Here is a 24,711-nt window from a genome sequence, read left to right as displayed (position 1 = left end):
TATTCGTCCGTATTTTCGGTGAGTATGTTTGCATGCATTTTGCAGTATGAATCCTTTTGAGCACTTGCGACACGGGACGAGTTATCATCTACATCTATATGGATACCCTGCAAAACACATTTAAGTGCCTGGCAAAGGGTTCATCGAATCACCTACACAACTGATAATTAATTGAAACCCTCAGCTGCCGACAGGTGTTGTTGATATACTTCGATGGGGACAGCTGAAAAGTGTGCCGCTACTGGGACTCGAACCCAGGATCTCCTGCTTACAAGGCAGACGCTCAATCCATCTGAGCTATCGAGGGCACAAATGAACAGCACGACTGCAGGAATTTATCCCTCGCACGCTTCCCGTGAGACTCACACCCCGAACCGCCCACAATCCGATTACGTAATGTACTTAATAGGTATTTGTCCATCCACTCATTACTGGCTCACACTAAGGTGACGATTCCCGTAAGATTTCCGGTAGCCTGTGCGCATTCGCACAGACGAAGGTCAATGGCTGGGTGACGTTTAACCATAGATATGAAGATAGTAACTGTTCTAGAAAGAACAGGCGCCACTGACGACCGTGCAGCTCTTCTAGAATACGTGATAGACCGGCCGATGTGGCCGAGCGGTTGTAGGCACTTCAGTCGGGAGCCACGCGACCGCTACGGTCGCAGGTTCAAATCCTGCCTCGAGCATGGATGTGTGTGATGTCCTTAATTTAGTTACGTTTAAGTCGTTCTAAGTTCTAGGAAACTGATGACCTCAGATGTTAAGTCCCAAAGTGCTCAGAGCCATTTGAACCATCAGTCCGTATGTTTGCACACTACTTACAGTAACTTATGCTAAGGACAACACACACACAACCATGCCCGAGGGAGGACTCGAACCTCCAACGGGGGGAGCCGCGCGAACCGTGACAAGGCGTTGGACACATGGCGGGTACCCCGCGCGGCTCATGGCAGCCGTGACACTGCTTCAAACAATGGACTGTAGAAACTTTTGTAAAGCACGGATTAAAAAAAAAAAAAACCTTTCCGTTCCAGGAGTCTAGACAAGTACACCTTTAAAAAATGCAACTGCAAAGAAATTGAATTTTCGAACGGGGCAGGGCTTAAAACTTTTAAGAGTTAAATTTTAATGGCCGTTCTCTTGTATGCAAATAGTTTCACAGTAGAAATTTCTCTAGTTTTATTTATTTATTTATTTTTTGCTGTAGGTAAAGAAGGATAGGATTCTGAGAAGGGGGAAGGGGGGGGGGGAGGAATCTCGCCTCTCCCACCTTGGAATTCTCAGTACAGAATTTTTATTCATTACGAGATTCTCAGCCACTTGCAGAAGTGATTTCGCGTGATTCTGCAAAACTTTTCCTTTAGCCAATCGTAGCAACTATAGGATTCCGTTCCTGCTGCATGACATGTCTCGGAACTTAAACTGACCAACTTATTTGCATAAAGAGCTAGCTTATCATCCGCTTCTTTACTTACTTAGACCGTTCATGGTCTGCAAAGCATTTTTTCTTTAATCGTTTTTTTTATGTCTTTTATAAACTGCAACACTTTCTAAACTTTTCTAAACTTAACGCCGTTGAAGCATGGTCTTTTGCTGAATGACCAAAAAGCAATGCTGACAGCTGGGGTCCAAGGTTTTTGTTAATCAAGCCGTTTGTATTCTTGTTTGTATAACGCATATTTCTTTATATCTAATTGAGAAGTGAAATACCGGTTTTCGTAGATGCAGATTTAAAATATTTTAATATAACGCAATAAATATTTCATTAAAATTTTCATCCCCTTATGCTCGAAGTTAAAAACCAGTGAAACACGTAGTTTTTAAAAATTGTAACAGATTAGCCGAATACGAATTGTCAGATATGCTTTCATAATGAACCATTTTCAGAAACGTGGAGCCGGATCTGGGGGTGAATTTCCTTCTCTCCGAGACACCCGGCTTCTTCTTCGACTTAGCCGGCAAACAGGCCGAGGACGCCGGGTGGGGACCGAATATGCAGCAGTTTGTGGATGGCGACGTCGTCACTAGCTGTTGCCTTCGTGCGGGCCTCTTGTGTAAAGGGGGAGCCAACCGTGGCCAAGTGAAGGTCTGTATTCCACAGGAACGAGTTAGCATGGCACTCAGATATTTCCACGAGTCGGCGGACGGGGGTCATTTGGGGTTCTTCAAGACCTTGAACAGAGTTCAGGAATACATGTTTTGGCCCAACCTATATCGCGATGGCAGGCGATTTGTTGGCAACTGTGTCCAGTGTAAGCGTGGTAAGCCCGATGTTGGGCTGCACAGAGAACTACTACAGTCGCTTAGGGAGCAGTGTCCTCTGGACCGCGACTCAAAGATCGAAACAACGATCGACGGAAACTGGCGCCAGAAACGCACCAGCTCACTCTATTTCATCCCCTTAGGGGTTGAACTTCCAAAAACACTGAAACACGTATTTTCTTATCTGTAGCCTTGAAGTCAAATACCAATTTTCGTGGATGTAGCCTTAAAAATACTTTCATAGTTCTTCCATAATTATTTATCTCAAAATAAAATGTTCATCCACTATTTCACCTCATAGAGATTAAATTCCCAAAGATACTGGAACACATATTTCTTTATTTCTGACCTAGAAACCAGATACAAATGTTCGTATGCCTAGCTTCAAAATTACCTTAATAGCTACATGATTCAGAAATCCTTTCATGTCCTGCGTCTCCCCCTTAGAGGTGGAATTTTGAAATATGCAGTATAAGCGGTATAAGATCAACACTCTTTCCAAATCTCAAGGTTTATTTTCCTTGGCGGTCTGGACTGTGTGAGTTTCATAGTAATAGTCCTCCACACACACACACACACACACACACACACACACACACACACACACACACACACACACACACCACTACCAATGCCACCACCACCTCCTGGGGAAATTTCTGCAGACGCCCTTGTTCCACTGCAGTCATATTTTGCCGACGACCTACATTTAGCAGCGTGGGAGGGATAGTGTCGTGCAACAGACAGTATACTCAGTAGACAACGAACTGTTCGTTGTGAAATCAGCGACATATTAACCGAGACTGACACAGAAGGTGCTGAAGGTGAAGCACACTAGACTCGTGTCTACCACGGCTTCAAATAGTATCGATTTACTATGAACGGAAGTTCCGAAAAGTGAGCAAATAATTTTACAGTAAATTCAGTACCGATGGTGAGGATATACAACGAAAAACATTTCTATAAAATTTCAGAAATAATGAAATATTCCACTCAAGTCGCTTGACAGAAAACGCAATGGATATGCTTGCACTTAAGACGGAAGGCCCTACGTGCTTACGCAGGCTTACGACAGATCGCAAAATTCGGCAGTAGGCGTAAGCCAACCTCTTGTGCTGCCATCTGTTATTGATGCCAGGCATCAAGGTCTCAGTAGTACGACCATCCACTGGAGAGTAGTTTGCTTTGTAAGCACTCCGTCTTCAGGCCACGAGTGACCTACTGGGACAGCACCATCCGACCGCCGTGTCATCATCCGTGGAGGATGCGAACAGGAGGGGCGGGGGTCAGCACACTGCTCTCCCGGTCGTTATGTTGGTATTTTTTGACCGGAGCCGCTACTATTGGGTCGAGTAGCTCCTCGATTGGCATCATGAGGCTGAGTGCACCCCGAGAAATGGCAAGAGCGCATGGCGGCCTGGATGATCACCCATCCAAGTGCCTTCAACGCCCGACAACGCACTTAACTTCGGTGATCCCACGTGAACCGATGCAACCTCCGCGGCAAGGCCGTTGCCGCAGATATTTTACAGTAGTTGCTTACGTTTCATAATTATCTAGTTTACGGGGAAAATGTAAAAAAGGCGATTGTCACCGAAGCTACAACTAATCTGAATTTCTGGTTAGTTATCAAGTGGTCTTGTGTGCGAGCCTGAATTTTTCATCCTTTGCGGTGGGAATGATTCAAACCCGTCATGTTCTTCTTATGAAGTGTTCTATTTATTTTGCACACAATGATCGTTTGTAGTTGTCTTGAGTTACTAGGTTGATAAATTTTTGTTTGGCGCACGTATCATAACTGAGATTTGCGCTTAATGGCTGAAGGTGAATTAGCGTAATGAGTAGTAGCGAATGTTACAGTAACATGTTTGTAAATTATTTCAGGTAAATTACGTTAGTCGTGTAATATTATCCGTATACCAGTACAGTATATGGGCCAATTACGTTAGTCATGGAATACTATCCGTATAAGACTATGTCACCTTGGTGTCCCGGAATTTGCTTCAATTTTGGAATCCACGAAAGAACTGGAAATTTTCCTTTACACAGCTTTCCATATAATTTCTATTACAGTGATTCAGTCTTGCCTGTCACTCGACTTTTCTGACTGTGAAATAAATTCTATCGCTCAGGTGCTTATTACCTCTTCGTGTTTCCATTTGCCGATATTGCGCATAAACACATATCTCAAAGTTGCTATGGACATTGATGGAGCGACACACTTTTCTATGGCGACACTGCAGTTTATAGATAGAAAAACCGATCAGTTAAAACGACATGGGTATTTTAGTTCTGAATAACCGATGTCTTTCGGTATTTGTTTGCTCTCGGTTATAACAAGTATCTTTTCATTTTTTCCTGATAACCACGTAAAAACAGATATATCAATTAGCCACAGATGTCGTAGTAAAATTTTTAGTTTTCAAATAAACCTTTTTAAAAAAAGACGAGTAATTTTTATTCGTAAGATTTCCATAGCACTGAAATACGGCGTTATTACAGAAAAAAATGGGAAAAGTTATGTATGCCACTTTAATAACACTGCTGATAGAAACGAGCAACAAATGGATTGGTCCAACATTGCCGAGACAATAGTGTGCCTGTTATACAAGCAGAGCGCGAGACTGGACACAGTTTCTCGCTGTTGTCGAACGTCAGTTGTAACGCAGAATGGCACCATCTGGAAGCCTGGAAGTATTTTACGATATGCAGTACGTCTGAAGCACAATGGTCGATTTGGTCGACTTGCGACATCATACAAGGAAAAAAGTTAAAATTTAACAAATCATTCATAGTTCTGGATAAAAGTAGAAAGTGCCTGATCTGCTGCTGTGTCTACGTAGTATGCCGTTATCTGCTTTTAGCCCTTAAAAACAGAGAAATTAAAACGAAAAAGAGAGTTCTCCTGCCGCAGTTTTCACTCTTTATCGCTGGACTATACGTAATGCCTGCATAGTGCTGTGATAACCGATTACAATATAATTTTTGAGCAGAGCTTCTAAAAACTATAATCAGTAGGATAATATTGCCAGTTTTCTGTAGTATAGAAGCACTCGCCAGCAGCGAAGATCGGACAAAGTTTTATTTGACTATTTAATTTAAAGAAATTAGAATTATATTAATACCGTCAGTTGCTCGCGGGCGTTGATAAATATCAACGTGGACAAGTGAAAATGTGTGCCGCGACCGGGACTCGAACCCGGGATCTCTTGCTAAAATGACAGACGCTCTATCCATCTGAGGCACAGAGGACACAGTGTATGGTTCGACTGCAGGGACTATCTCGCGCACGCCTCCTGCGAGACTCACATTCTCACCTTGAATGTCCATACACTACAGTCGTAGAGTCCCACTCCAACACACTCATTCCTCGTGGAAGACATGTCCATATCAATATAAGTATATGGTTCTGGCAATACCAGCCATGACCTTCTTCTGTGAAGATGCACACGTATTCCCCGAACTGGACTTGGTAAGAATGTGTTCCACGAGTAATGAGTGTGTCGGTGTGGGACACTACGAATGTAGTGTGTGGACATGCAAGGTGAGAATGTGAGTCTCGCGGGAGGCGTGCGCGAGATAGTACCTGCAGTCACACTATCGTCTGTGCCCTCGGTGGCTCAGATGGGCAGAGCACCTGCCATGTAAGCAGGAGATCCCGGGTTCGAGTCCCAGACGTGCACACATTGTCACCTGTCGTCGTTGATATATATCGACACACGTGAGCAGCTGACGGTATTAATATAATTCTAATTTCGTTCTGAATGGCTGCAGGTCATCATAAGGGTATTTAATTTGACATTTTGATTCCATTTATCAAGAAACTGAGAAAGTAAAAATTGTTTAATCTTTGTTTGATTTCTACGTTTACTAGAGAAAATAATGTAAATAAAAGACTGAAAATCGGTTATTACAAGAACTGGTATTGTGACGGGCTTTAACAATTAGCTTAAAGAAGGGTTGGGAAACTGATAAAAGCCGAAAACCAGTTATTTCAGCGATAACCAACATTCCCACTGGTGTTCTGAGTGGTAAGATTGACGCACAAGGACAACAAGAACAGTTTCTCAGAAAGGTTACTGGAGCTCTGATGTTCTCAAAATGAACGGGCCAGCCATTGGCGTCTGCGAAGGTGAAGGGGAGGGGGAGGGGAGAAGGTCGGGAGGGGAGGATAGGCAAAAGGGCACTTTCACCCATCGCCCCCAACCCTCCCTGGAATCTGGAGTAAAGAGTTTTTATTCGTTACAGTATACTCTTCCAGCTAAGAATTCTCCACAATACTGATAAACCTTAGCTTTGGCCAGTTGTAGCGCTTATAGAGTTAGGGTCTTGTAGCTTGATGCACCTCGTAACTGACCAGCTGATTTGTACACAGAGTGCCAGTTTCAGAATCATGCACTCCAGCCCCGACCCGCCTTCCCCCCTCCCCACCACTGGAAATATTTCTGCAGACTCCAGTCTGCCACTGTGCATATATTTTGATAACATCCTGGTTTTAATAGCATCGAAGGAACAGCATTGTGCAGTAAAAGGGTAGACCTAGCACAGAACACACCATTCACAATGAAACGCAACACTTAGTAGATGGGGAAGTACTCTGAAGCTAGCCAGATAGAAACAGAACCTTCTGGCACTGCATCTAACCCAAATTCTAATCTTACACTAATCTCTTGTATGTACCTACCACGCCCTCAAAGAGCCAACGATTTACTATTATCAGAAGTTCCGAAAAATGAGGAAGAAATTGACCCACACTTTTTTGCGTTGTTTATTATTTCGATTACACCATAAAGGGAATGGACTTGTAGCCACAGGTTACACAAGCGATAGATGGTTTAAAATACATAAAAAGAGATGACAATAAGAAACGCTTTTTAAAAACACAATGATGCACGGCTTTTACGATTTTTACAGGAAAAAAATGGATGACAAAATAAAGGTTTTTCAAAAATACGCTGGTAGACAATATTGGGGATTTTTTATCTTTATAGATGACTAGCGGAAAAGCTTGGTGTTGACCAGGCATTTATTTAGAGCTGTGCGTCCACGTCCGTACTATGCAGCGTCTGGCCTTGTCCTGAGTTTTTATGACGTATCTCCCGAAACATGTGTCGTACAATGATATAATTTTGTAGGTACATTCAGCGTCATATGCGGATACTGTCTGCAAAATTTATTGCGAATATAGTAGCAAAGAAGTAACAAATTTAAATGTCACGAATGCTGTGATGCCCACACACTTGGGTGTAACTAATGTACACGGGATGCTTGGCACGATCATTATGGCTACCATCACCTGTGGTCGTAATTGGACCAGCTGTGTCGACGTAGTGAAAATATAAATGTGCATAACATGGTAAACGTCCATTCTTCCCAGCCATCAGACCTGAACTACGATCAAAAATATCATAAAAAGTGGTAGGGGCAATGGCCTTGCCGCAGTGGATACACCGGTTCCCGTCAGATAACTGAAGTTTAGCACTTTCGGGCGTGGTCGGCACTTGGATGGGTGACCATATGGGCCGCTATGCGCTGTTGGCATTTTTCGGGTTGCACTCAGCCTTCCGATGCCAATTGAGGAACTACTCGTCCGAATAGTAGCGGCTCCAGTCAAAGGAAACTACCACAACGAGTGGGAGAGCCAGCTCCTCCTCCACCCTCAGTGAGAATGACGTGGCGGTCGGATGGTCCTGATTGGCCACTTGTGACCTGAACACGGAGTGCTTTTTTAAAGTAGTACTCCCTACATAAAACTGACAGTCTAGGCTCAGGGACTGTCCACGGAAAATGCTGCAATGGACCTACGAATACTATTAAAATAACGGTTTGAGTTCTCTTTAATTGTCCAATCATCTGAAGTGAGTCCTTATTGCAGTACGCTGAAAAATAGATTTTATGTTAATGGCGGATAAATTTTATGTGAATGGCGGCAAATTAACTTTACCCTAATGACACACAAGGTCAATGCCGTACTATCACGTAAAGTATTCTCAAATCGAAATGTTTTGCATTACAAAATCTCCAATGTAGATTCATAATACCGCAATTATAATTCTCAAAATAATTTGGAGCTACGTTCAATGCATATTTAAATGCATCTTTCAAAACAATAACAGAATTCTCATTAGATCATCATTATCAATGGCTAGAGTATTCCTAATATTTCGTCTACCAAAAACCGCGTCTCACTATGGCTTCTTCAGTACGCTGTTTTGTTTTCCACTGTTGACGATAGAAACGATCTGGCAGATGTGACATTGTAGATGCGCAGTATGCGTGTCTTAATGCAAATAAACCGTCTGGAACATTTACCCTTGAACGTCCCTAGAATGGGATTTCATGGAACGTTATTACTTTCCTGTGTCCATTTCCATTACAAAAGCTGATCGCCACGACTGGGGAAGGGGAGGAGGGGGTGGGCTGAAAGTTGGCAGCAGTGGCAGAAAAACCGAAGAAAACCTCACATTTTCGTCATTTGTTTTCATAATGAAGTAGTGCCAATTCATCACATCGCACGCTTTTCTCTCGGAAACGGTAAAATTCATCGTCTGGATATCAATGTCGCCTGCTGAGGTATGCAGTCGCACCACTCTGTACGAAATAGGTTCTAAGCTGATGCAGTCGACAAGTAACATCGAAATATATCGTCACCTAGAAATACATCGACACCTCGAAATAAATCCACACCTCGAAATAAATCGCCACCTCGAAATAAATCGCCACCTCGAAATAAATCGCAACCTCGAAAAATCGCAACCTCGAAATAAATCGACACCGTGAAATAAATCGAAACCTCGAAATAAATCGACACCTCCAAAAAACCGCTACACCGAAATGAGTCGATATCCCGAAGTATATCGACATCTAGACGCATTTCGGCTTACCATATAGACCGAAATCTCGATGCTAGTCGACATATGGAGATAAATTGAGGTACAGAAATATATCGATATCTCGAAATATATTGGTACCACGTAATATAAAGATATCTCTCAAAATAGCGATATCTAGAAATTTATGGATTACTAGAGATATGGAGGTACCTTGAATTATATCGATATCTCGATAAGAATCGATATCTGTAGTACACAAATACATGGAAATATATCGATACCTGGAAATATATAGACAACCTTAATTGTGTCGGTATATCAAAATAAATCGATATCTCGATATAACGGATACTCTAAATCAATCGATATCTCGAAATAAATAGACTCCTCAATATAGATATATATCTCGAAATAAATCGATATCATGATTTAATGTGCGCATCTACGTAAGTCGATATATCGAATTGAATCGATAATGGGAAAAGTATGGACGTCTCAAAATAAATCTGTACCCATAAGAAAACGATTATCGAAATAAATAGATATAACGAAATATATCGCTATCTTGATAAATACCATTATCTAGTGGTCGGATAAATGTTTCAAGATGACATGACATAACAGTATAGTCTACATACATGAAAATACTTTGGATTTTCAATATATCGATAGATTTCTAGACCTCGGGAAAAAAAATCTTTGATCCGACCTCGGGGCAAAAACGCAGACCTCGGGAAAAAACGTCGACCTCGGGGAAAAACGCCGACCTTAGGGCAAAAACGCCGACCTCGGGGAAAAACGCCGCCCTCGGGGCAAAAACGCCGACCTCGGGGAAAAACGCCGACCTCGGGGGAAAACGCCGACCTCGGGGAAAAACGCCGACCTTGGGAAAAACGACGACCTCGGGAAAAACGACGACCTTCGGAAAACTGCTGACCTCAGGAAAAATCCAGTTCCATTAATTTACATAGACAATAATGTTAGTTACCATTAGGTTCTCAAAATGCAATCAAATTCCTGGTATTTATCACCTCACACAAAAAGTGGTCATGACAGAAAAGTCTCGTTCTTTAGAAAGTTTAGAATGAGATGTTCTAAATAATGCAGATAATCCATTTACAATAATCTACAAGCACTGCACAATGAGAAGAGACTGTCAACCAGAGCACTTTGAAATAGTGCACAGCCAGGAAGACAGAGGTTGCATTGCTGTTTATAATCCTCTGGTGCTTGAGATTCAGAATCCAGGATTGCCTCGAATGAGAACAGCACGAATGAATGTCCTGCACCAGTATAGAACTTACTCTGGAACTCCACAGAAAATCACAAGGCACAATTATATCACATCATTTTCAGCAAACTACAGAAGCCTCTAGTGGACATAACAACGTCGTCACCTCCTTCACTAGTGAAAGATCTTAGTAGATATTGAGTCAAGAGTAGGTGGCCAATTAATAATTTGTTGTTCAAAGCTAACTTCAGTGTATATGGGAATACTCAGTGGACATCTTGAACCATCATATTTTATTGTCAACTTCCCAGACTATAAGTATAAGCAGAGCTTGGTCTTTACCAATCCGAGATTGTTTAGAATAGGTATCAATGGAATCAGATCCACTGGGCATTTAGAGCAACCTGCTTTAAACAATATGAGCAGGCAATAGACACAGACACAGAATTTCAAATTTCTCTGTGAAGCGGTTACCTTCATCGTCTTCAAACTTACTTTGTGTGCTGCGGTATGCGGAGGCACTAATAGCAACACAGTACAACACAGAAGAAACTTATAAGTTGATGTAATCAGCCAGTAAGAAGCAGTAAAATTCAAGTTTTAGTAATCGATTATTGACTTATTATCCGGCTTTGGTGCCTCAGACATGTCCGACGACCTTAAGATTTGGCATGAAACGAAGTCTGGAAGACACGTTACACGATAGAATTGGAAAAGTGTTCATGTGTTGTAAAAACCTAAGAAATCGTCCCGTTTTCGTCAATTGCCGTCGAATCGACGTAATGACATATCGTCACATTGGATGCTTTTCTCTATAAAACAGTTACATTTATCGTCTGGAAACTTATGACCCTGGCTGCGGCATGCGGAGGCACTAATAGCAACTCCATAGAACACAGAAGAAGCTTCTAAGTTATTGGTTCAAATGGCTCTGAGCACTATGGGACTTAACATCTGTTTTCATCAGTCCCCTAGAGCGTAGAACTCCTTAAACCTAACTAACTTAAGGACATTAAACACATCCATGCCCGAGCAGGATTCGAACCTCCGAGCGTAGCAGTCCCGCGGTTCCGGACTGAGCGCCTGAACTTCTTGACCACCGCGGCCGGCTCTAAGTTGATGTAATCGGCCAGTAAGAAGCAGTACAATTCAAGTTTTAGCTATCGATTATTGACTTATTAGACGCCTATGGCGCCAGGGATATGACTGACGACGTTACGATTTTGCATGAAACGAGGTCTGGGAGCCACGTTACACGAGAATGTGTGAAAACTGATCATATGTAGTAAAAACTTAAGAAATCCTCCCGTTTTCGGCATCTACTATCGAATCGACGAAATACCAGATCGCCACAATGGCCGCTCTTCTCTCTGAAACGGTTACATTTATCGTGGGCAAAGCTATGTCGTGTGCTGCGATATGCGGAGACACTAAAAGCACCATAGTAGAACACAGAAGAAGCTTCTAAGTTGATGTAATAGCCAGTAAGAAGCAGTAGAATTTAAGTTTATTTATCGATTTTTGACTTTTTAGCCTTCTTTGGTGCCTTGGATATCAGCTAGGTCCTTACCATTTTGCATGCAGGGACGACTAGCAGCCACGTTGCACGGGAGAATGTGAAAAGTGATCATATGTAGTAAAAACCTAAGAAGTCCGCCAGGTTTCGTCATTTGCTATCGAATCGACTTTATGTCAGATCGTCACATTGGCCGCTCTACACTTTGAAACGGTTACATTTATCGTGTGGAAGGCTATGTCGCGTGCTGCGATATGCGGAGACACTAAAAGCACCATAGTAGAACACAGAAGAAGCTTCTAAGTTGATGTAATATCCAGTAAGAAGCAGTACAATTCAAGTTATCGATTTTGACTCTTTAGTCGGCTTTGGGGCTTGGACATGAACTACGAACTTAAGATTTTGCATGCAGGGAGGACTAGCAGCCACGTCGCACGGGAGTATTTGAAACCTATTTATATGTAGAAAAAACCTAAGAAATCCGCCCGTTTTCGTCATATGCTATCGAATCGATTTAATGACAGAACGTCACATTGGGAGCTCTACTCTCTGAAACGGTTACATTTATCGTGTGGAAGGCTATGACGCGTGCTGCGATATTCGGAGACACTAAAAGCACTATAGTAGAACACAAGAAGATTCTTAGTTGATGTAATAGCCAGTAAGAAGCAGTACAATTTAAGTTTAGTTATCGATTTTTCAATTTTTAGGCGGCTTTGGTGCCTTGGACATAAGCTATGACCTTAAGATTTTGCATGCAACGAGGACTAGCAGCCACGTTGCACGGGGGAATGTGAAAAGTGTTCATATGTAGTAAAAATCCAACAAATCCGACCGTTTTCGTCATTTGCTACCGAATCGACTTAATGTCACATCGTCACATTGGCCGCTCTACTCTCTGAAACGGTTACATTTATCATGTGGAAGGCTATGTCGCTTGCTGCGATATGCGGAGACACTAAAAACACCATAGTGGAACACAGAAGAAGCTACTAAGTTGATGTAATAGCCAGTAAGAAGCAGGACAATTCAAGATTAGTTATCGATTTTTTACTTTTTAGCCTTCTTTGGAGCCTTGGACATGAGCTAGGACCTTAAGATTTTGCATGCAGGGTCTAGCAGCCACGTTGCAGGGGACAATGAGAAAAGTGTTCATATGTAGTACAAACCTAACAAATCCGCCCCTTTTCGTCATTTGCTATCGAATCGACTTAATGTCAAATGGTCACATTGGCCGCTCTTCTCTCTGAAACGGTTACATTTATCGTGTGCAAAGCTATGTCGTGTACTGCGGAATGCGGAGACACTAAAAGCACCATAGTAGAACACAGAAGAAACTTCTAAGTTGATGTACTAGCCAGTAAGAAGCAGTGCAATTCAAGTTATCGATTTTGTATTTTTTAGCCGGCTTTGGGGCACTGGACATGAGCTAGGAACTTAAGATTTTGCATGCAGGGAGGACTAGCAGCCACGTTGCACGGTAGTATGTGAAAAATATTCATATGTAGTAAAAACATAAGAAATCGGCCCGTTTTCGTCATTTGCTATCGAATCGAGTTTATGTCAGATCGTCGCATTGGCTGCTCTACACTCTGAAACGGTTACATTTATCGTGTGCAACGCTATGTCGCGTGCTGCGATATGCGGAGACACAAAAAGCACCATAGTAGAATACAGAAGAAGATTCTACGTTGATGTAACAGCCAGTAAGGAGCAGTACAATTCAAATTTATTTATCGATTTTTGACTTTACGCGTTACATAACTTGTAGGAACATGAAAAGTATTGACCTTGACGCTCTAACAGCCGATTGCTCAGAAACCTCATGGGATCAAATAATCAGAGAACCTTCAATCGACGGCAAAATTAATGAACTTGGTGATAAACTCTTTGCCCTCTATGACAAACATGCACCTGCGCACACAGTCCGTGTAAGAAAATCTCCTGCTCCATGGCTGACAGCTGAATTACGTCAAAGGATGACTAATAATGATGCTGCCCACAGGCGTTTCAAGGCAGATCCGAAAACCGAGCGTTTCGAAGAATATAGAAAGCTACGGAACAGAGTGAAACAATGCATTCGCAATGCCAAAATCAGGCACGCTCACTCCCTTGTATGCAGCGATCTGAAACCCACGACTCTATGGAAGAATCTCCGTAGCTTGGGGGACGGAAAGGCAAAATCGGAAACTACTTTTCATGTGTCAGCTAACGAATTAAATGAATTCTTCTCTGCACCTCTGATTACCAGCATGGCTGATAATTACCGCCCACAAGAATCGCCAAACAGGATAACTAACAACGATACCTTCCATCTAAAACATGTAACAACAAATACGGCAAGAATAGCAATAATGAGAATCTCTTCTGATGCAATAGGCAACGACATTATCGGTATAACCGTGATTAAGAATGTTGCCGATATCTTAGTACCTGTCTTAACTGACATATTTAATTTTTCCCTCGTGAACGGAATATACCCCACTGCATGGAAAAGAAGCATAATTCGACCCATCCCTAAGATCGAAAACCCGCAACTGCCTAGTGATTACCGACCAATTAGCATACAGCCAGCTGTTTCCAAAGCACTTGAATATATTGTTCATGACCAAATCACTGAACACTTGCATGAATTCAGTCTATATGACAAATTTCAATCTGGTTTCCGTAAACATCACAGCACAAGCACTGCTCTAATTAAAGTAACTGATGGCCTGAAATATGCCATCGACAATCGAAAGGCAACAATATTGACGCTACTGGACTTCAGCAAAGCTTTTGACACTGTTAACTTTGACATATTACTCAGAAAAATGCAACAGCTTAATTTCTCTGATAGTGCAATGAGATGGTTTGAAAGCTACTTAAAAGACAGACAGCAATGTGTTGTCTGCGCAAATGAAAAATCTTCCTCGAAACATGTTTCTTCGGGAGTGCCACAAGGATCAGTCTTAGGACCACTGTTGTTTTCGTCGGTTTTGTCCTCCTGTAAACATATGCCGACGACCTCCAGCTCTACCTAAGCGTCAGACCTGAAGACGTAAACACTGCAATCGCTCTGATGAATGATGATCTGTCTTCAGTAGTGACATGGGCGAAAAACCAGGGGCTTAAATTAAACGCAAAAAAGACGCAAGTAATCTTAATAGCCCATCAGAAATTAATAAGTTCAGGTTTCCGCGAACGGCTGCCTCCTATTCTGCTCGAAGGTACTCCAATACCATATCAGAAAACAGTGAAAAACTTGGGTGTAACTTTGGACGAGCATCTCAACTGGGCGGAGAATACAGTCGCAATGTGCCGAAAGACGTCTGCTTCTCTCTATGCTCTCAAAAAGTTTCGGAACATATTCCCACAGAACTTGAAACGCCAGCTCGTGCAAGCACTCGTTCTACCGAACCTCCACTATTGTGATGTGATTCAACAAGGCATGAGTAGTGAAAACAAAAGACGGCTAGAGCTAACCATGAATGCCTGTGTGCGTTACACCTGCAACATTCGCCGATATGATCATGTTAGTGCTTCATACTCCGAGCTAGGGTGGCTGCGGCCGGACAAACTGCGTGACTACCACACTATATGTCTACTTCACCGACTCCTCGTCGCGCAAGCACCCCAGTACTTAGCTTCAGAGATTAAAAACGTGTAATGCCATCATAATCGAAACACGAGGTCGCTCTTATCTGGTATCCTAGCTGTGCCCACTCACAAAACAAAAACTTTTGCAAACTCCTTCTCAGTTGCCGCTGTTCGCCTCTGGAACAAACTGCCCCTCACCTTGAGGAAAATTCAATCTCCTGTTGCTTTTAAGAAGAAGTTGAAGCATTTCCTACTATCATCCGCATGAAAATTCTCCACAAAATTAATGTGCAAGGCCAATCCTCTCATATGTCAAATAGCAAAGCTAGCGTCTCCTATCTTGCTTCTGAGATGCCTTCCTCTTCATCTATCTCTATTAGCCACGCAGTCTTCTTTTCCTTTATATTTTCCTTAATTATGTTTCATCATGTCCCTCTATACCTCTCCTCCCTTCACCATGAGTTCCCCCCACACTCCCTGCTGCCAGCACTCCTATCTGAAATCTTTCTCTTCAATAATGTATTTTTCGAGGTGTACCTTTCTAATTGTTTATCTCACTTTTTGTATTAGATGTAGTTTGACATGCCTACTACAACATATGACTGTAAAATAAGTAGAATGCCTGGTTAGATGTAAGAGAGGGACTGATGGCCCTAATCTTGTCAGGTTAAATAAAAAAATAAATAAATAAATAAATAAATTTGCTATCGAATCGACTTAAAGTCAGATCGTCACATTGGCCGCTCTTCGCTCTGAAACGGTTACATTTATCTTGTGCAACGCTATGTCGCGAGCTGCGAAATGCGGAGACACTAAAAGAACCATAGTAGAACAGAGAAGAAGCTTCTAAGTTGAAGTAATAGCCAGTATAAAGCAGTACAATTAAAGTTTAGTTTTCGATTTTTGGCTTTTTAGCCGGCTTTGGCGCCTTGCAAATGAGGCAGGACCTTAAGATTTTGCATGAAGGGAGGACTAGCACCAACGTTGCACGAAAGAATGTGAAAAGTGTTCATATGTAGTAAAAACCTAAGAAATCCGCCCGTTTTCGTCATTTGCTATCGAATCAACTTAATGTCATATAGTCACATTGGCCGCTCTTCTCTGTGAAACGGTTACATTTATCGCGTGCAAAGCTATGTCGCGTGCTGCGATATACGGAGACACTAATAGCACCGTAGTAGAACACAGAAGAAGCTTCTAAGTTGACTTATTGGCCAGTAAGAAGCAGTACAAATAAAATTTAGTTATCGATTTTTGACTTTTTAGCCGGCTTCGGTGCCTTGGACATGAGCTAGGACCTTACGATTTTGCATGAAGGGAGGACTAGCAGAAACGTTGCACAGCAGAATGTGAAAATTGTTCATATGTAGTAAAAACCTGAGAAATCTGCCCGTTTTCGTCATTTGCTATCGAATCGACTTAATGTCAGATCGTCAAATTGGCAGCTTTTCTCTCTGAAACAGTTACATTTATCGTGTGCAAATCTTTGTCGCGTGCTGTGATATGCGGAGACACTAAAAGCACCTTAGTAGAGCACAGAAGAAGCTTCGAAGTTGATGTAATTGCCTGTAAGAAGCAGTACAATTAAAGTTTAGTTATCGATTTTTGCCTTTTTAGGGGGCTTTGGTGACTTTGACATGAGCTAGGACCTTAAGATTTTGCATGAAGGGAGGACTAGCTAACACCTTGCATGGGAGAATGTGGAGAGTGTTCATATGTAGTAAAAACCAAAGAAATCCGACCGTTTTCGTCATTTGCTTTCGAATCGAGTTAATGTCTGATCGTCACATTGGCCGCTCTTCTCTCTGAAACGGTTACATTTACCGTGTGCAAAGCTATGTCGCGTGCTTCCGAATGCATAGACACTAAAAGCACCATAGTAGAACACAGAAGAGGCTTCTAAGTTGATGTAATAGCCAGTAAGAAGCAGTACCATTCAAGTTTACTTACCGATTTTTGACTTTTTAGCCGGCTTTGGTGCGTTGGACTTGAGCAAGGGCCTTAAGATTTTGCATGAAGGGAGGACTAGCAGCCACGTTGCATGGGAGAATCTGAAAAGATTTCATATGTAGTAAAAACCTAAGAAATCAGCCCGTTATCGTCATTTGCTATCGAGTCGACTTAATGTCAGATCGTCACATTGGCCGCTGTTCTCTCTGAAACCGTTACATTTAACGTGTGCAAAGCTATGTCTCTTGCTGCGAAATGCGGAGACACTAAAAGCACCATAATAGAACACAGAAGAATCTTCTAAGTTAATGTAATAGACAGTAAGAAGCAGTACAATTCAAGTTTTAGTTACAGGTTATAGAATATTTAGCCGGGTTCGGTGCCTTGGACATGAGCTAGTACCTTAAGATTTTGCATAAAGGGAGGACTAGCAACCCCGTTGCACGGGAGTATTTCATAAGTGTGCATATGTAGTAATAACCTAAGAAATCAGCCCGTTTTCGTCATTTGCTATCTATTCGGCTTCATGTTAGATGGTCACATTGGCCCCTCTTCTCTCTGAAACGGTCGCGTGCTGCGGAATGCGGAGACACTAAAAGCACCATAGTAGAACACAGAAGAAGCTTCTAAGTCGATGTAATAGCCAGTAAGAAGCAGTACAATTCAAGTTTAGTTATAGATTTTTGGCTTTTTAGCCGGCTTTGGCGCCTTGGACATGAGCTAGGACCTACAGATTTTGCATGCAGGGTGGGCTAGCAGTCACGTTGCACAGGAGAATGTGAAAAGTGTTCATATGTAGTAAGAACCTGAGAAATCCGCCAGTTTTCGTCATTTGTCTTTGAATCGACTTAATGTCAGATCGTCACACTGGCCGCTCTTCTCTCTGTAACGGTTACGTTTATCGTGTGCAAAGCTATGTCGCGTGATGCGGAATGCGGAGACACTAAAAGCACCATAGTAGAACACAGATGAAGCTTCTAAGTTGACGTAATAGCCAGTAAGACACCGTAATATATTAGTTTTAGCTACCGATTATTGACTTTTTAGACGACTTTGGTGCCTTGGACATGAGCTAGGACGTTACGATTTTGCATGAAGTTAAGAATTACAGCCACGTTGCACGGGAAATTGTGAAAAATGTTCATATGTTGTAAAAACCTAAGACATCCGCACGTTTTCGTCAGTTGCTATCGATTCTACTTAATGTCATATCGTCACATTAGCCGCACTTCTCCCTGAAACGGTTACATTTATCGTGTGCAAAGCTAGGTCGCGTGCTGCGGAATGCGGAGACACCAAAAGCCCCGTAGTAGAACACAGAAGAAGCTTCTAAGTTGATGTAATAGCGAGTAAGGAGCAGTATTATTTAAGTTCTAGTGATCGATTTTTAAATTTTTAGTCGTCTTTGGTGCCTTGGACATGACCTAGGACCTTACGATTTTGCAAGAATGGAGGACTAGCAGCCACGTTGCACAGGAGAATGTGAAAAGTGTTCATATGTAATACAAACCACAGATATCCAACCGTTTTCGTCATTTGCTATTTGAATCGACTTAATGTCAGATCGTCACATTGCCCGCTCTTCTCTCTGTAACGGATACATTTATCGTGTGCAAAACTATGTGGCGTGCTGCGATATGTGGAGACACTAAAAGCCCCATAGTAGTACACAGAATAAGCTTCTAAGTTGATGTAATAGCCAGTAAATAGCAGTACAATTTAAGTTTTAGTGATCGATTTTTTAATTTTTAGCCAGCTTTGGTGCCTTGGACATGAGCTAGGACCTTACGATTTTGCATGAAGGGAGGACTAGCAGCCACGTTGCACGGGAGAATGTGAAAAGTGTTCATATGTAGTAAAAACCTAAGAAATTCGTCCGTTCTCAACATTTGCTATCGAATTGACTTAATGTCAGATCGTCACATTGGCCGCTCTTCTCTTTGAAACGGCTACATTTATCGTGTGCAAAGCTATGTCGCGTGCTGCCATATGCGGGGACACTAAAAGCACCACAGTAGAACACAGAAGAAGCTTTTAAGTTGATGTAATAGCCAGTAAGCAAGCAGTGCAATTCAAGTTCAGTTATCGATTTTTGACTTTTTAGCCGGCTTTGGTGATCTGGACTGAGCTAGGACTTTACGATTTTGCATGAAGGGAGCACTAGCAGCCACGTGGCACGGGAGAATGTGAAAAGTGTTCATATGTAGTAAAAACCTAAGATATCCGCACGTTTTCGTCATTTGCTATCGAATCGACTTAATGTCAGATCGTCACATTGGCCGCTCTTCACTCTGAAACGGATACATTTATCGTGTGCAAAGCTATGTTGCGAGCTGCGATATGCGGAGACACTAAAAGCACCATAGTAGAACACAGAAGTAGCTTCTAAGTTGATGTAATAACCAGTAAGAAGCAGTACCATTCAAGTTTTAGTTATCGATTTTTGACTTTTTAGCCGGCTTTGGTGCCTTGGACATGAGCTACGACTTTAAGATTTTGCATGAAGGGAGGACTAGCCGCCACGTTGCACGGGAGAATGTGAAAAGTGTTCATACGTAGTAAAAACCTACGAAATCCACCCGTTTTCGTCATTTGCTATCGATTCGACTTTATATCAGATCGTCAAATTGACCGCTCTTGTCTCTGAAACGGTTACATTAATCGTGTGCAAAGCTATGTTGCGTGCTGCAATATGCAGAGACACAAAAAGCACCATAGTAGAACACAGTAAAGCTTCTAAGTTGATGTAATAGCCAGTAAGTCGCAGTAGAACTCAAATTTAGATATCGATTTTTGAATTTTTAGGCGGCTTTAGTGCCTTCGACATGAGGTAGGACCTTAAGAATTTGTATGAAGGGAGGACTAGCAGCCACGTTGCTCGGGAGAAGGTGAAGTACACGAAAGAATGTGAAAAGTGTTCATATGTAGTAAAAACCTAAGAAATCCGCCCGTTTTCGTCATTTGCTATCGAATCAACGTAATGTCAGATGGTCACATTGGCCGCTCTTTTCTCTGAAACGGTTACATTTAACGTGTGCAAAGCTATGTCGCTTGCTGTGGAAATCGGAGACACTAAAAGCACCATAGTAGACCACAGAAGAAGCTTCTATGTTGATGTAATAGCCAATAAGAAGCAGTACATTTTAAGTTTTAGTTAACGATTTTTGACTTTTTAGCCAGCTTTGGTGCCTTGGACATTAGCTAGGACCTTAAGATTTTGCATGAAGGGAGGACTAGCAGCCACGTTGCACGGGAGAATGTGGAGAGTGTTCATATGTAGTAAAAACCTAGGAAATCCGCCCGTTTTCGTCATTTGCTATCGAATCGTCTTAATGTCAGATGGTCACATTGGCCGCTCTTCTCTCTGATACGGTTACATGTGGCGTGATGCGGAATTCGGAGACACTAAAAGCACCATAGTAGAACACAGAAGGAGCTCCTAAGTTGATGTAATAACCAGTAAGAAACAGTACAATTCAAGTTTTATTTATCGATTTTTGACTTTTAAGCCGGCTTTGGTGCCTTGGACGTGAGCTAGGTCCTTACGATTTTGCATGAAGGGAGGACTAGCAGCCACGTTGCACGGGAGAATCTGAAAAGTGTTCATATGTAGTAAAAACCTGAGAAATTCGTCCGTTTTCGTCATTTGCTATTGAATTGACTTAATGTCAGGTCGTCACATTGGCCGCTCCTCCCTGTGAAACAGTGACATTAATCATGTGCAAAGCTATGTCGCCTGCTGCGGTTGCGGAGACACTAAAATCCCCATAAAAGAACACAGATGAAGTTTCTAATTTGATGTAAATGCCAGTAAGAAGCAGTACAATTCAAGTTTAGTTATCGAATTTTGACTTTTGAGCTTGCTTTTGTGCCTTCGACATGAGCTAGGACCTTAAGATTTTGCATGAAGGGACACCTAGCTGCCACGTTGCACGGGAAAATGTAAAAAGTGTTCATATGTAGTAAAAACCTAAGAAATCCGCCTGTTTTCGTCATCTGCTATCGAATCGACTCAATGTCATATGGTCACGTTGACCGCTCTTCTCCTGAAACGGTTACATTTATCGTGTGCAAAGCTATGTCGCGTGCTGCGGAATGCGGAGAATCTAAATGTACCATAGTAGAACACGTAAGAAGGTTCTAAGTTGATGTAATATTCAGTAAGAAGCAGTAATATAATAGTTTTAGCTATAGATTATTGACTTTTTAGCCGGCTTTGGTTCGTTGGACATGAGCTAGGACCTTAAGAATTTCTATGAAGGGATGACTAGCAGCCACGTTCCACGGGCGAATGTGAAAAGTGTTCAAATGTAGTAAAAACCTAGGAAATCCCCCCGTTTTTGTTCCTGTGCTATCGATTCGTCTTAATGTCATATCGTCACATTGGCCTCTCTTCTCTCTGAAACGGTTACATTTAACGTGTGAAAAGCTATGTCGCGTGCTGCGGAACGCGGAGACACTAGACCACAGAAGAAGCTTCTAAGTTGATGTAATAGCCAATAAGAAGCAACACAATTCAAGTTTTAGTGAACGATTTTTGACTTTTTAGCCAGCTTTGGTGCCTTGGACATGAGCTAGGACCTTAAGATGTTGCATGAAGGGAGGACTAGCAGCCACGTTGCGCGGGGGAATGTGAAAAGTGTTCATTTGTAGAAACAACCTAATAAATCTGCCCGTTTTCGTCATTTGCTATCGAATCGAGTTAATGTCAGATGGTCACATTGGCCGCTATTCTCTCTGAAACGGTTACATTTATCGTGTGCAAAGCTATGTTGCGTGCTGCGATATGCGGAGACACTAAAAGCACCATAGCAGAACACAGAATAAGATTATAAGTTGATGTAATGGCAAGTAAGAAGCAGTACAACTCAAGTTTAGTTATCGATTTTGGATTTTTTAGCCGGTTTTGGTGCCTTGGACATGAGCAAGAACCTTAAGATGTTGCATGAAGGGAGGACTATCAGCCCGTTGTACGGGAGAATGTGAAAAGAATTCATATGTAGTAAAAACGTAAGACATCCGCCCGTTTTCGTCATTTGCTATCGAATCGACTTAGTGTCAGATAGTCACATTTGCCGCTCTTCTGTATGAAACGGTTACATTTATCGTGTGCAAAACTATGTCGCGTGCTGCGGAATGCGGGGACACTAAAAGTACCATAGTAGAACACAGAGGAAGCTTTTAAGTTGAATTAATAACCAGTAAGAAGCCGTACGACTCAAAATCAGTTATCGACTTGTGATATTTAAGCCGGCTTTGGTGCCTTAGACATGAGCTAGAACTTTAAGATTTTGCATGAAAGGAGGACTCGCAGCCACGTCGCACGGGAGATTGTGAAAAGTGTTCATATGTAGTAACAACCTAATAAATCTGCCCGTTTTCGTCATTTCCTATCGAATCGACTTAATGTCAGATGGCCACGTTGGCCGCTCTTATCTCTGAAACGGTTACATTTAACGTGTGCAAAGCTATGTCGCGTGCTACGGAATGCGGAGACGCTAAAAGCACCATACTAGACCACAGAAGAAGCTTCTAAGTTGATGTAATAGCCAATAAGAATCAGTACAATTCAAGTTTTAGTGAACGATTTTTGACTTTTTAGGTGGCTTTGGTGCCTTGGACATGAGCTAGGACCTTACGATTTTTCATGAAGGGAGGTCTAGCAGCCGCGTTGCATGGGAGAATGTGAAAAGTGTTAATATGTAGTGAAAACTTGTGAAATCCGCCCGTTTTCGTCATTTGCTATCGAATCGACTTAATGGCAGATGGTCACATTGGCCGATATTCTCTCTAAAACGGTTACATTTAACGTGTGAAAAGCTATGTCGCGTGCTGCGGAATGTGGAGACACTAAAAGCACCATAGTAGACCGCAGAAGAAGCTTCTACGTTGATGTAATAGCTAATATGAAGCAGTACAATTCAAGTTTTAGTTAACGATTTTTTACTTTTAAGGCGGCTTTGGTGCCTTGGACATGAGCTAGGGCCTTAATATTATGCATGAAGGGAGGACCAGCAGCAATGTTGCACGGGAGAGTGTGAAAATTGTTCATATGTAGTAAAAACCTAAGAAATCCGCCCGTTTTCTTCACTTGCTATCGAATCGTCTTAATGTCAGATCGTCACATTGGCTCCTCTTCTCCCTGAAACGGTTACATTTATCGTGTGCAAAGCTATGTCGCGTGCTGCGGAATGCGGAGACACTAAAAGCCCCATAGTAGAACACAGAAGAAGTTTCTAAGGTGATGTAATAGCCAGTAAGAAGCAGTAAAATACAAGTTTTAGTTATCGATTACTGACGTTTTTCCCTTCTTCGGTGCCTTGGAAATGAGCTAGGACCTTAAGATTTTGCATGAAGGGAGGACTAGCATCCGCGTTGCACGGGTGAATGAGAAATGTGTTCATATGTTGTAAAACCCTCAGAAATCCTCCCGTTTTCTTCATTTGCTATCGAATCGACTTAATGAACGATCGAATCATTGGAGGCTCATATCTCTGAAACGGTTTCATTTATCGTCTTCCAAACTATGTAGCGATTTGAAGTATGCGGAGACACTAAATGAATCATGGTCGTACACAGAAAAAGTTTCTAAGTTGATATAATCGGGTAGTAAGGAGTACTACAATTCTAGTTTTAGTTACCGATTATTGACTCACTAGCCTGGTTTGGTGACTTGGACATGAGTTAGTACCTTAAGATGTTGCATGAAGGGAGGACTAGCAGCCACGTTGCGCGTGGGAATGTGAAAAGTGTTCATATGTAGAAACAACCTAATAAATCTGCCCGTTTCGTCATTTGCTATCGAATCGAGTTAATGTCAGATGGTCACATTGGCCGCTATTCTCTCTGAAACGGTTACATTTATCGTGTGCAAAGCTATGTTGCGTGCTGCGATATGCGGAGACACTAAAAGCACCATAGTAGAACACAGAATAAGATTATAAGTTGATGTAATAGCAAGTAAGAAGCAGTACAACTCAAGTTTAGTTATCGATTTTTGACTTTTTAGCCGGCTTTGGTGCCTTGGACATGAGCTTGGACATTAAGATTTTTCATGAATGGAGGACTAGCAGCCACGTTGCACGGGACAATGTGAAGAGTGTTCATATGTAGTAAAAACCTGAGAAATCCGCCCGTTTTCGTCATTTGCTATTGAATCGACTTAATGTCAGATCCTTACTTTGGCCACACTTCTCTCTGAAACGGTTACATGCATCGTGTGCAAAGCTATGTCGCGTGCTGCGATATGCGGATACACTGAAAGCACAGTAGTGGAACACAGAAGAAACTTCTAAGTTTATGTAATAGACAGTAAGAAGCAGTACAATTTAAGTT

The 24,711-nt window shown here is 42.1% G+C and overlaps 1 non-coding gene across 1 annotated transcript; it reads right to left on the bottom strand.

Annotated features, from left to right (window-relative positions):
• Positions 1-233: 233 nt before the first annotated feature.
• Trnat-ugu (transfer RNA threonine (anticodon UGU)) lies at positions 234-308 on the bottom strand. The gene has a single exon. It is a non-coding gene; the product is annotated as a tRNA-Thr (tRNA).
• Between the last annotated feature and the right edge of the window lie 24,403 nt (positions 309-24,711).

This window comes from Schistocerca gregaria, unplaced genomic scaffold, assembly GCF_023897955.1.
Source record: "Schistocerca gregaria isolate iqSchGreg1 unplaced genomic scaffold, iqSchGreg1.2 ptg000352l, whole genome shotgun sequence".
NCBI lineage: Eukaryota > Metazoa > Arthropoda > Insecta > Orthoptera > Acrididae > Schistocerca > Schistocerca gregaria.
The sequence above is the reverse complement of the archived record's forward strand: the minus strand, read 5'-3'. Positions and strand labels throughout refer to the sequence as shown.